The sequence below is a fragment of the Agrilus planipennis genome, unplaced genomic scaffold (assembly GCF_000699045.2).
Source record: "Agrilus planipennis isolate EAB-ADULT unplaced genomic scaffold, Apla_2.0 scaffold36, whole genome shotgun sequence".
In the NCBI taxonomy this organism is placed as follows: Eukaryota; Metazoa; Arthropoda; class Insecta; order Coleoptera; family Buprestidae; genus Agrilus; species Agrilus planipennis.
This window is the reverse complement of record NW_020438956.1, coordinates 799,091-812,076: the sequence shown is the minus strand read 5'-3', so window position 1 is coordinate 812,076 and position 12,986 is coordinate 799,091. Positions and strand designations below refer to the sequence as shown.

Here is a 12,986-nt window from a genome sequence, read left to right as displayed (position 1 = left end):
AAAGATAATCATACTTTGTCTTAGAGTTTTGTAAAGCTCAAAGACTCAACTTTGAGAATATGAAACGGTTTTTTGGAAAAAATTGCGTAAATTATGTGTAAATTCAATTTAAAACAAAAAAGAATTTTTCCTATGTTAATTAAATGGGAAACTAAAATAAAACTAGCGACCCCTTAGATTTGAGCTATAGGGCTCATGATTGGCGAGGATATTTTTTACAGCAAATAGAAACATTTGAGGGGGTAAGAGTTAGAAAAAATTAATCAAAATTTTGTTTGAAGCACCCTAATAACCATCCAGTACGAAATCGTAGTTTATTTAGTCCTTATTAGAAAAGTATTTTAATGCCCTTTTCGCGAAAATCACTTGAAGGTCTTTATAAAATCGATTTCTTAGCCGTAAGGGAATGTTGCTTTCTTCCCTCAAATCGGGGAATAATACCGTACTTTCGGTAGGTTATGCTATAAGAAGTATTTTACAATTAAAAAACCATATGGTCTTATTGGGCCGCGCCATTCAACTCCGTTTTCAAGATCATTTGTCCCGCGACCATCTGGAGCAAGAAGTGAGTGAATCATTCGATTTTTTCAACAGAACGAGCGCCTGCGGTGACGTAATCATTGCACTCCGGTCTACTCCACTTGTTGTGCAACGTACTAAAGCCAAAAAAGGATTTCCTTTCGGGCTAGCAACGTCTGGATCAACAATGTCGCCGCTGTCGAAGTCGATTTAATAGTGGGAGCCCCGACATACAATTGCCTTGGGGGTGACCTCTCCACCTCGACGTCGTCGTCGTTGTTGGTGTCTTGTCGTACCGCGATTCGTGTTTATTACCTACCTACTCACTCGCTAAGTGAAAGACAATCGTGACATCGTATCTTATATTATTTTGTCATAGGTGGTTCATAGTTCGGTCAGCTACCTGTCGCGAATATAATATTTTATTTACTTTTTTTGTTACCCATGACTACTACTCCTGTAAATCCCATATAGACGTGACACGTTCGTTTACATTGCAACATTGGAGCAATCGATTCACCTAGTTTATACGCGGAATTTATGACATACTTTTCCGGGACACGGGAGTCTCAAACGTACTCATTCCTGACACGGACAAACAAGGTAAGTGTTCCTTTCTTACGCCACCCACATATCTTTATTGAAAATTTCTACAATAGCAGGTTTTCATGTATTTGTCGTGCTAGGAAAATGCTGGAAGAAATTTATTGTAACGGGTGCAAAAAACATACAACACTAATTAAACTCCGACTGAATTTTTATTAATCAAAACGATTCCAACCATTGCAATTACCGAATCATGCAGTTTCACAAAAATTGCATTAACAATAGTTTAAGTTGTATTTTCTTTAATGTTGCATTTTTGAAAATTAAGAATATAATCCATGTTATCCTCTTCACAAAACGGTCCTTTTTCTGTATTTTATAACTTAGTCAATAAAATACGACAGTCTCTCCTGTAACGGTAATCCTTTAATATAAAACGATTTTCTAAATCTGCAATCTTTTCATAAAGCATGAGTTTTTCTGTAGCTCGATTTCAGCCGAAGAAAAAAAACGGATTAGGCATCTATGTATAATCAAAGAAACGCAAGGAACCCAGTGATATCAAATCCTTGTGTATTAATATCCAAGACTTTACTGGTTTAATGTGTTTACGTAAATTTATATCAACATGGATTACGTTAGCATTACGTACATGTATCTAATTGTACCTTCGCGATTATGATAAAACCCAAAGCGCTTTTGAATGTGAAGGATAAGTAATATGTATTGCTGATAAAATATATTTTCATTAGTAGTGAATTCCATGTTTTATGCTTGCAATGGTGATTGCATTAAGAAATTTTAGGTTTAAATAGACATATCTGGTTTAAATTGGGCCAAAACATTGAAAATTCTAATCCTTATTTGAAGGTATGGCGAAAAATGAAAATAAATCGTGTCGATAAATTAATAGTAAAAATGAAAAAACCAAAACAATGTAGACGAAATTGGAGCAGTTGTGCATTTTTAACACCAATGTTACGATAAATATTAAACATTTGTTTCTCTCTTTCCATCTTATATTCTTAAAAATTACATCTGGTAAGAGGAACATTACATATCTACTATGTGCACAAAATTCGAGTTATTTCACTCAAATATGTACCGATTATGATGAATAAGGAACAATTTAGAAATATGTGTCTTAATCAAATGCAGATACGTGGGCGCTTCGCGGAATGAGTAGTCTACCCCAAATTTGACCAATCGAAGTAATCTGAAAACTTACCAAAACTTATTATTTATTTCTTTTTTAATAATAAGTAATAATAATAATCTTAAACACCTTTGAAAAAAGTTAGAGTAACGAAATAGCTTAAAAAGATTATCGGATTTTATCTTTACAGGTAAGTTTTTTTTTTCAAGATAACGTCTGATTGTAAATTCTGTATGGCTTTCGCGGCCGTTGTCCAACATGCTATTGATTTTTGCCCTTACTGAACGTTAGAGAAAAATCTCCAGACGACGGCCAACAAACCCAAAAAGCAATAGCACAATGTTTTGTAGAAACACCTGAGCAATTATCGAGGAATACGTTTTTGTGTTATTTTCTATAATAAAACCTAAATCATTAGTGCAATTAATTGGGAAAATAATGACATGAAATGTGAGAGAAAATTTTACGTACTTAAGTTAATTTAGGTTATTTACTAAATGCAAGACTTTACCGCCCACATATGTATCATTCGAAATATAGACACACCCTGTATGTAACAGGACTGATTGCGTGCTTTTCAATAAAGTACTGCTCACGCTCCCAAAAACTTATGCTTTAAGAACTCGATATTTGTTGACTAACGAACAACTCTCGATGATATTGAGCGCTACTAATGGAGGAATATAACCATCGGTTCCAATAACTTCTTTTCATTTTATTAATATTTTCGTAACTGTGTTAGAATTAAGTACCTATAAGATCTTTTGTGCTAAAGACAGCTGTGAGTGAAGGCTTGTGTACGTGTTACAAATTAGGGCACAATAAAGAGAAAAACTACCCACATCCGACACAATATTAAATAAGGTATGACAAGCTGGGAAGGCGCTGCAAATACTGGTTAAGCTTTATGCCCGTTTCTTACCTTATGTTTTATATTCTTGTAAGCACCCGACTAAAAATAAAAAAAATTGTAACACCACCGAATCGCCTCCAAATATCTGAAATGACCTAAACCTAATTCCTACAAATTAGACGAAAATTTACCATAAACTCTAAAATTATAATCAAAATACTACCCTTTGAAACTCTAAAACAGCTCCAAACTAGCACCACGTTAAAAAAGATCCGAAAGAGCCCTCAAATAGCGCCTCGCCAAAACACATACTACAATACCATCAAAACAGCATCTAAAAGAGCACTAAAACGTGCCGTATAATAAATAAATTATATATCCCTTATCGTGTTCTAGTTTAAACATCTTCAACAAATTAAGGGAAGGTTTGGGTATCAGATCGTTTTTTAAAGTTTCTTTCGCACTAAACATGAGCACATTAGAATAGTACATTACGCTTGAGCATCACGAGAGGAAGATACGGAATTTCCTCCTGAAGTGACTTGCAACAAAAACCGAGGGCTACGGCGGAAAACTCCCGGTAGGGGATGCCGTACTTATTTCCTTCCGAGTGCGGTTAATCTTGATTTCAGGTAGGAGAAAATGCAACATAACCATTAGGGTGCTTCAACTCTTACGCCCTCAAATGTTTCTATTTGATGTAAAAAAAATCCTCGCCATACATGAGCCCTATAGCTAATACTAACTAATAGTTTGATTAAAAATTTTGAGGATTATGCAAAAAAAATAATTGCAAGCTATTTTTTCAAATTTCAAAATTAAGTAATTTGTAAATGGCTGTAACTAGTCTTTTTGTAAAGTTAATCATACTTTGTCTTAGAGTTTTGTAAAGCTCAAAGACTCAACTTTGAGAATNAAATTATAGCCAAAATACTACCCTTTGAAACTCTAAAACAGCTCCAAACTAGCACCACGTTAAAAAAGATCCGAAAGAGCCCTCAAATAGCGCCTCGCCAAAACACATACTACAATACCATCAAAACAGCATCTAAAAGAGCACTAAAACGTACCGTATATAAAAATGAAAATATTGATTAATTATACCAATTTATCCATTAGATATTTAAATTTTTATTAATTAATATTAACACATACATACATATTCATCTATGATTACATACGTTCATTTTTGCTATTTATTTTACTTTCGCTGGTATTTCAGTAGCTTTCTGGAAAGAAAACGGTACTGAATCCGTGTTCTTTTCGTATTAAATGCGGTACTGTTTCAGTTCTCCATTCGTACACAATCGGCGGTTTAGTCCTACAAAAGGACCTTCTCCGGTAATATTTTACATAAATTTTTGGAGCTAGTTTGGTCGTAATTCGATAAAATGAAATTGAAAAGAATAATTTTACTCGAGCAAGATGAAGGACATGAGACACTTCGTTTGTGTTGTCTTTTCTACCGTAACTTTACAATCCGAACATAACTGAACATTAATCGAAAAACGCTTACTAATATAACGCAGGTTTATTAGGCGATACAAAACAAGAATAAAATTTGTAAAAAGTTACGGTACGGGTTATACAAATTTAGTTTTTTGTCTATTTTTTTTAAACCCGTCGAATTTATTACAACATACATATCCACATTTAATCTGGAGATAATTATAGAATGATTTTCCCAATCAAGTATTCTCTTAGCTACTAATAATAGGCCATTTAAAAATCCCCACTGTTTTTGAGAATCGAATTTTCATGTTGGCATCGATTCACGTTTGTTCTCAATCTAATATTCACAAGACCGGAAAATGATACGCAATTAACTACATTTGCTAATTCAGTTACGGAGAATCTTAATGTCTATAGTTAATCATATCACGTTAACAAGTCTCGTTAAATCAGTAATTTTATTTAACAAGGACGAAGTAATTGATCGTTTCTTTGAAACGTTAATTGCCAATCAATAACCTCAATGCATCTCTTTTGCATTCAATATAAGATGGTAATGCAGTACCTACATTATACCAATGTATCCCGAATGCAAATTATTGTTACATTCGTAAAGGATTATCATCTTTTGTTGGGCTACAATATAATGGAGCTACCATTCCAGATTTTCAATTTCTATTAACGTCAAACCAGTCATATTATTAAGCATTAAGGTGCGTATACACCTGAGCACGAACACGTTCGAAGGAAAGCCTCCGTCTGCCCCGAGACTTTTTGAACTCCTTCTGTTCAGGTCGGTACTTCAAAGAGAATTTGATTAATATGTCTATGTCACTCGCCATTATTTACTAAATGAATATGAGTTAAAACAGAATGCGGCACATGGCCGCATTCGTTACCTCCAACATGTTCGTGTTAAACTGTATACGCACCTTTATATGGCTTTATACCACGTTCAAAAGTTACCCTACGTCAACAACATACACTGTACGAATTAATCCAAAAAGTAACAACAGTACAATGAAGCCACCCTTATAATATAAGAAATCCACACGGACTATAAAATACGTGCGAAGGAGGACGATTGTCTGCATAAATTTTTTTATTTGCGCTATGGGGAAGACCTATTTAAGAAAAAAGTATGTGAATTTTGCTTGACGTATTTAATGGCTGTTTCCAGATAAGCTATATCTAGGAATTGTACGTCACATCGTTTTAACATGAAATGAATTAACACTGTGGTGTCCCATTTAATCCTGTAATTCCAGAAGTGAGGCATGAAAAGCTATCTGAAGATAGACATAGTTGAAAATATACATTTCACACACGTCCATCGAATTTTATGCACTTTCGTTCGTGCAACATAAAAAGCAAAAATGTCAATAAAAAAAATGTATAATTTCTATGTTCGCTGAACATTTTATAGCCTTAGCTATATATCTGAACGTAAGCTATAATTAAGTATATGTGCTGCAATATGTAGTTAATACGTAATCTAAGACAGTGTAAAACACAAAATATGTTCCGTTTCTGTATGTCATTAAATCCATTAATCCACATGCAATTTCTTGACAATTTTACTACCTATATTGATTTCTTAAAGGACTTGTATAGATGCGTGTAATATATCCAACATTTTCACAACACCGTTTTCCTATTTTCTATTCGACATTGAATTCTCTGCGGTAATACCATCACTAGAAACATATATATATGTATGTCACATTAACCAATCGAACTGGTTCAACTGATGATGACAGCGTGTCTGGCGAAATGCATCAAGATGAAGAAAATTGTTTTCATGTGTCTGACGTCAAAACTAAACTATTTATAGATCTGCACTACTTTCGGAAATCGAATGCAAAATTTTGTGTACAACAGTTTCTGCTTCCATTTCAAAATCGATGGAAACACACTAACTACTATTCCTATATTTAGACATTTTAGAATTAGAAACAATGTTATTAAATTTTATCGGTTTAGAATATTTTATGATTTCGAAATAACTCAAAAGCTTTTGAATTTACAAATTCAGTATTTACAGTAATAAGCAAAACAAGACTAAAACAAAGACGGTCCTAGTCTTGGTATTGGTCTTGGTTTAATAACTGTATCAAGAGGCAAGTAAACCTTCTTTTAGTTTACAAAATACATGGTCGAATTAAACAGTAACATTTTACGTCCGTTACTAATATTCTCTTAGTTGTTTCCTTCCTTTCCAAACATTCGCCGAAGGACAACCACAAACCGGCAAGTATTTTTTCTCGTTGTCATTTTGCGATTCTAATGACTCCTATATTATTTCTAAGACATATTGGAGGGTTCTTGTTTTGTCATTGAGCTATGGAAATATAAAAATCCATTTCGGTAGAACATATTTTACTCAAATAGAGTTGCATAAAAATAGGAGCGCTGAGAATGTGATAGTTTTCCGATAACAATATTTTATTATTTATTGACGTAACGTATCCCATCTTCGTAACACATTATCCGACGTATTAAAATGAGATGTTTATTTTTGCTTCACCGAATACATTCAGGCCAACTCAAAACCACGCCTGTACAGACGTTGAAAAATTGCATTTTGGAATATCAAACAAAATGTAAATTGATGGATGATGCTCACATTGGAAATACGAAACGCTCTCTTGAAAATTTTCGGCATATTAGTTTTCATTCTATTTATGTAAAATATTACTTACACCAAGGTAGCCAGTACATACTTGATATAAATATTTAGCAATATTAGCCAAATTTTTTGCGTGTAAGAGGCAGGCCTGTCTAGCATAATTTGCTAACACTTGCTAATACGTGGCTAATCCGGTGTTTCAAGATCACGCAAATTTTTGAATAAGAACCTCAAAAGTTATAGTTTAATAATGATATAATGACTCAGTATTGTGTATGTAGTAAGATGAAAAATTTGATTATGTATCATGCAGTTCTTATTTGTTGGGTTATTATCATCATAAGGTCATGAATCCTAAGACTGACTGGACACGCACCTCTACCCTTTCTTATCCTGAGCTAATCTTCGCATTTCCCCAAAACTAGAACAACCCACATCCTTAACTATTTGCGAACAGTAATCTAATATAAGTCTCCACTCCTCTTAAGTCCTGTTTCTGCCTCTAAAATGTCTCTGAGCGACCTAAAATATAATATATCCTAACCTAACCTATCTCGCCTATTTCTTATTAACTTTCAAAGAGTCTTCTATTCTCCTATTCTTTATAATACCTCTTCATTTATAACATTCTCTATCCACGATATCATCATCATTCGCCGGTAACACCAAATTTCGAACGCTTCTAAAATTTTCTTTCTCGCGGCGCCCATCGTCCATACACCTTTAACAATATTTTTCGAATTTTTAAATTATAATTAACTGTTTGCGAGCATAGAAGTGACTTCTTTTTATTGAAGGCGATTCGCCCTGCGCTATCCTTTGCTTCATATCCGTACTACTCCTTCCGTCCTGATTTATCTGACTTCCTAGATACCTAAAATCTGCGACTTCTTCTACATTTTCGTCTCCTATCTTTACATTCGCTCTTTCCCTACTTTTTCTTCCCTTGCATACCAGTACTTTTGTTTTACTTTTATTTATTTTTTATACAATACTGTTTTGTCAATATCTCTTCCATTTAATTTAAAGCTATCTCTGACTCCTCCTTCCTAGATGCTAATACTGCCATATCATTTGGAAATAGCATACTAATCTTTTGTCCTTGTATACCTATCTGTACTGTCTTTAATAAATTGAATAGGAGCGGTGACAGTGTGCATTCCTGCCTGACTCCTTTCCTAATATTTACTTCTCTACAGTTTTAAGTTTATTTAACATCTTATCCCATTTAACATTTTCTATATCTACAAATCCTAAGTACGTACTCTTTCCTTTTTTTATCCTTTCCACAATTCGAATAGCACTTATGACAAATTTTTAATCGTAAACTACTAACGTTTTCGCCTAATTTTACTTAAATAAATGCGAACCTACTAATTTTATTTCATTTATATTGTGGATTTTTTAAACACTATTAATGTTTTCCATAATTTTAGTTCTAATTGTTTCGGAAATAAAAAATGGTGGAGATGTTCTCATGGCAAATAATTAAACCCTCTGGAAATAATAAATAAATACATTTAAACATCTTGGTACCAATTAAGTTTGGACTGTTTTAATTTATTATTTTGGTACCCACTGTATTAAATTTTTCGTTTTAAAATGTTACCTACTCATTATTTTCGTTTTGTTTTAAATATCTATAATTTAACGATTACAGAACGTTATTTTTAAAAACAATTTTTTTTTATTGTTCCTTAATCTTCAATCCTTTTTGAATAACCGTAATCGTTGCATCACGAAGTATTTGTATTTATATTCTAATTACTAATGTAACCGTTATAATAAATAATAAATAAGGTAATGTTGTATATAAAAAAATGCTAATCCTATCCATTCTCCATAAGATTCTTATAAGCATACAAGTCAAATTTTAAACTGTCACGTCTAACAAGGCCTCAAAAAGAAAAAAAAAACACTTGGTCATTACTGAAATTAAAAAGGTTCAGCTCGTTTTCCTTTAAAGTTAGAAAATCCTAATAGCTTACTAAAAGATAATTTAAGAGGGAGAAAATCAAGAATTCATTATTCACGAACCTATTCGAGGTTAAACCCAGACTGATTCCTCTTCATTATTTGTATTACATAATCTTATAAGAATAAAGGTAAAACTGAGCATAGCAAAGAAACAATATATCTATTATACAACATGGGTTTATGTCTTTCTTATTATTCAAGCAAGTTTCTCTCACACACACAATCTTAAAATTCACCTTAAAAGTGCACGTTAAATGCATAAATGCATAGAAATGCATTTCCAGGCGAACGGGATAGTGGAAGAATTTCACCGTAAACGGCCAACTATTTTGAAGAGTACCTATATACGTGGAAATGAATGAAAGAAAATAAAAGGTACGAGTTGGAACGGTTCCCATTTTCTCCAACTAAAATCCGAATAAATCCAGCAACTCCGTCTTTAAAACTATGGAAAATTCAGTGTTGAAAGCAAACATTTAATCAAACGAAAGGCATGAATGTAAAATGTAGTGCAAACGTTTCTCCGCTTATCCGAACGTCTTATAAACAAAAAAAAACGCTGCTTCCCAGTCTTACAAATATAAAAAGGAAAGTACAATCCTAAATTTTACACTTTTCCTTTCAAATTGCGGGTACATCGAAATTAAGTAATATCCTAATATCTGATAAGTAGGGGATAGGTATTCTTCCAACTGCTTATCGAGAATTTCATGGTAATCCATTGCAATTGAATATTACCTCCCATGTTTAGTTAAAAAAATGTAGGAGTTTAAATTTCCTAATATTCTTAAATAGTTCTGATATCGTAGGCACTCTAGCATTAAACGTTAATTAATTAATTAACTTATTAATTTCTTTTCACCCAACTCATCATAAGGTCGTCAATCCTAAGACTGACTGGACACGCACCTCCACTCTTTCCTATCCTGAGCTAATCTTCGCATTTCCCTAAAACTAGAACAACCCACATCCATAACTATTTGCGAACAGTAATTTAATCTAGGCCTACTTCTACCCCTCCTAACTCCCGTTTCTGCCTCTAATATGTCTCTGACCAGACCTTCGTGCCTAAGAAGGTGTCCCCCCAACCTATCTCGCCTGTTTCTTATTGACTTCCACAGAGTTCTCTGTTCTTCTATTCTTTCTAATACCTCTTCATTTCTAACCTTCCCTATCGAACGCTTCTAACTTTTCTTTTCTGCCACACCCACTGTCCATGTTTCGCACCCGTACAACGCCGCGGGCTAAACACTTTTAACAATCTTTTTCGAATTTCTAAATTAACCGTTCATGAGCATAGAAGTGAATTCCTTTTATCGAAAGCGACTCGACTCTGCGCTTTACATCCCTACTACTCCTTCCGTCCTGACTTATCTGACTTCCTAGATACCTAAAGTCGACCACTTTTTGTAATTTTTCGTCGACTTTTACATCTAAAAAAGTGGGTCTCTCCTTACTTTTGTTATTGTATCGAGGGAGGTGTCAAATAAAGTAGGAGACAATTCGGACTTAATAAATATAAATATAGTAGAAAAAATTAAAATAAGGCAAGCCACAGAAAAACAATTTTACTGTATTTCAGCATTTGTGAATACTAGTAGCGCTATCTATCGGCAGTTCTCACCACCCTACCTGCTTCGTATTTCTATTCAACATAAAACATTAAACAGAATTTACTTTATCCTATTCTGTATCGGTACTCAACAATTGTTATACCGTGAATGTACTACAGTAGATTACTCACACTGTTATGTCGCTTTTCTCTTGATTATTGTCTCATCAAAGTTTAAAACAAAAAGTTTACAATAATCTCAAAAGTTTAAAAAACTGTAACATAATACAATAAATTAAAAAGTAAGAAGCAAGTTAGGTGCTGCTTTTGATATGTTACATATTGCTGTTTATTTAGTTCTATTGAAATTTTTTGTCAATTACGTATAAAAGGTGCCATCAATCAAGTAGAATAAAGAATATGCGAATGTTAATATCAAGCCAACTGATTTTCCTTTCGAACGATTACAAATTCTGTGTAAAACTTGATAAAATAATGAAAGCCCATCAAGATATTTCATGTTTTTTTGTAGTTATTTTTATTTCATGTCCTAGCCCCCCCCCCTCCCCCTGACAGACTACAGTTTTGTCCCAACTCACGTATTCGGAAATTCGATTCAGTAAATTTTTGAATATAATTGCTTTAAAGATAAAAATAGAATGTGTACCATTTTAGCATCTGTATTTAAGCAAACCATTTTTAAAGAATTTAGTCACCAAGGTTTCCATGAATTTTTCCATATGCCATAGTGTAAAATAGTGCCAAAATTGTACTCTCAGTGTCCTTAAAAAGAAACTTCAAAAAACGCATTAAAGGTCGTGAGATTTATTTATCAAGGATGTCAATTTTTCCAAAATTGTTAAAGTTCAAATAACTCGAAAACCGTTGGACTTTCTACTAACATAAAATCAATTTTTTTTGAGTCCACATACGAAGTTGAACTGTTATCCACTGTTCACCGATCATCCTGTATGTACATATTTGTTCGTTCGTTTATTAACTGGAGAAACCGAGCTTTTTCATTATTGAGGGATTTCGCACTGCTGTTTGTTTTTTGTGAACAATTGAAGCAATTTCTTGAACGTCATTACTAAGTTTCAAGTAATTGCGAGTGCCACAAAATGGGGGTATATACAGCAACATATCAAAACTACATTATTAAAGGCGACAAATTGGATTTCAACGAACTTGTACGAAGTACCTACGACCGTATATAAAGAAAGATAACCCCACGAACTTCTAATAAACTTCCACTAGCTTAACGAAGTTGCAAAGTGTAAGCGATGAAATATCTAATTGCTTTTCGCAAAACTTGCATTACCCTTCAAACAGTGCAATGATAATTACTCTGCTGTTTTAATTTAGTTATAACTTGGAAGCTTGGAAGCCTGTACCACTGGTTTATGGGACGTGAATTAACGAAAACGTAATCCCTTCCACCGTATTTATGTATGAGGTGTTTTACGGGTAACAGAGGAGAAAAGGATAGAAAAAGGAATGAGCGCGTACGTAGAATTCGTAGTTTAGAAAAAGCTTTTAACAAAGTTCAACGGGACAAGATGTAAAATATAGTTAAAAATGTAAGAATAGAAGTGTGGCAGTAACATAGAGAAGTAGATATTAATTAGGAAGGGAGTCAAACAAGGATTCACACTGTCACCGCTCTTTTTTAATCATTACTATATAGAAGATGGGATAAACATGATTAAAGATAGGACAACTTTAGGGCAAAAGATTAGTATGCTAGAAGAAAAAGTAGGAAATGAATGAATATAAAAATAGGAGACGAAAAATTAGAAGAAGTGGTTGATTTTCTCTGGCAGGTCAGATAACTCACGATGAAAAGAGCAGTAGAGCACTTTAATGCTCGCGAACAATCAATTTAGAAATTTAAAAAAGATTGTTAAAGGTATACGTCGGGAACATGGCTCTGTACGGATGCAAAACTTGGATTGTGGAGGTGGCGGAAAATAAAAGGCTAGAAACGTTCAAATGTGGTGTTACAGAAATGAAGAGGTGTCAGAAAAATAGCAGGATAATAGAGAACGCTATGGAAGTAAATAAGGAATAGGCGAGATAGATTGGTAGGACACCTTTTTAGGCATGAAGGGCTGGTTAGAGACATAAACCAAGCCCATTCTTGCTTATAATACTTTCACGTAGGTCCCTATCAACAATGATGAATCATTTAGAAATTATTTTTAAATGAATAGGTATCAGTAAGGTGTGATAGGCATTTTTACAGTCGTATTTGCATTTATCTATCCATAGAATTCCATCCTAAGCTTCTTATTAGTAACCA

The 12,986-nt window shown here is 33.5% G+C and overlaps 1 protein-coding gene across 1 annotated transcript in view; it reads left to right on the top strand.

The window, feature by feature from the left end:
• The first annotated feature begins 760 nt into the window (after positions 1 to 760).
• LOC108733989 (zinc finger C2HC domain-containing protein 1C) overlaps positions 761 to 12,986 on the top strand; it is a 39,628-nt gene continuing 27,402 nt past the window's right edge. The window contains exon 1 of the mRNA XM_018465362.1: positions 761 to 1,122. The gene's annotated coding sequence lies outside the window, so the exon portion shown is untranslated. The remainder of the gene's footprint in view (positions 1,123 to 12,986) is intronic.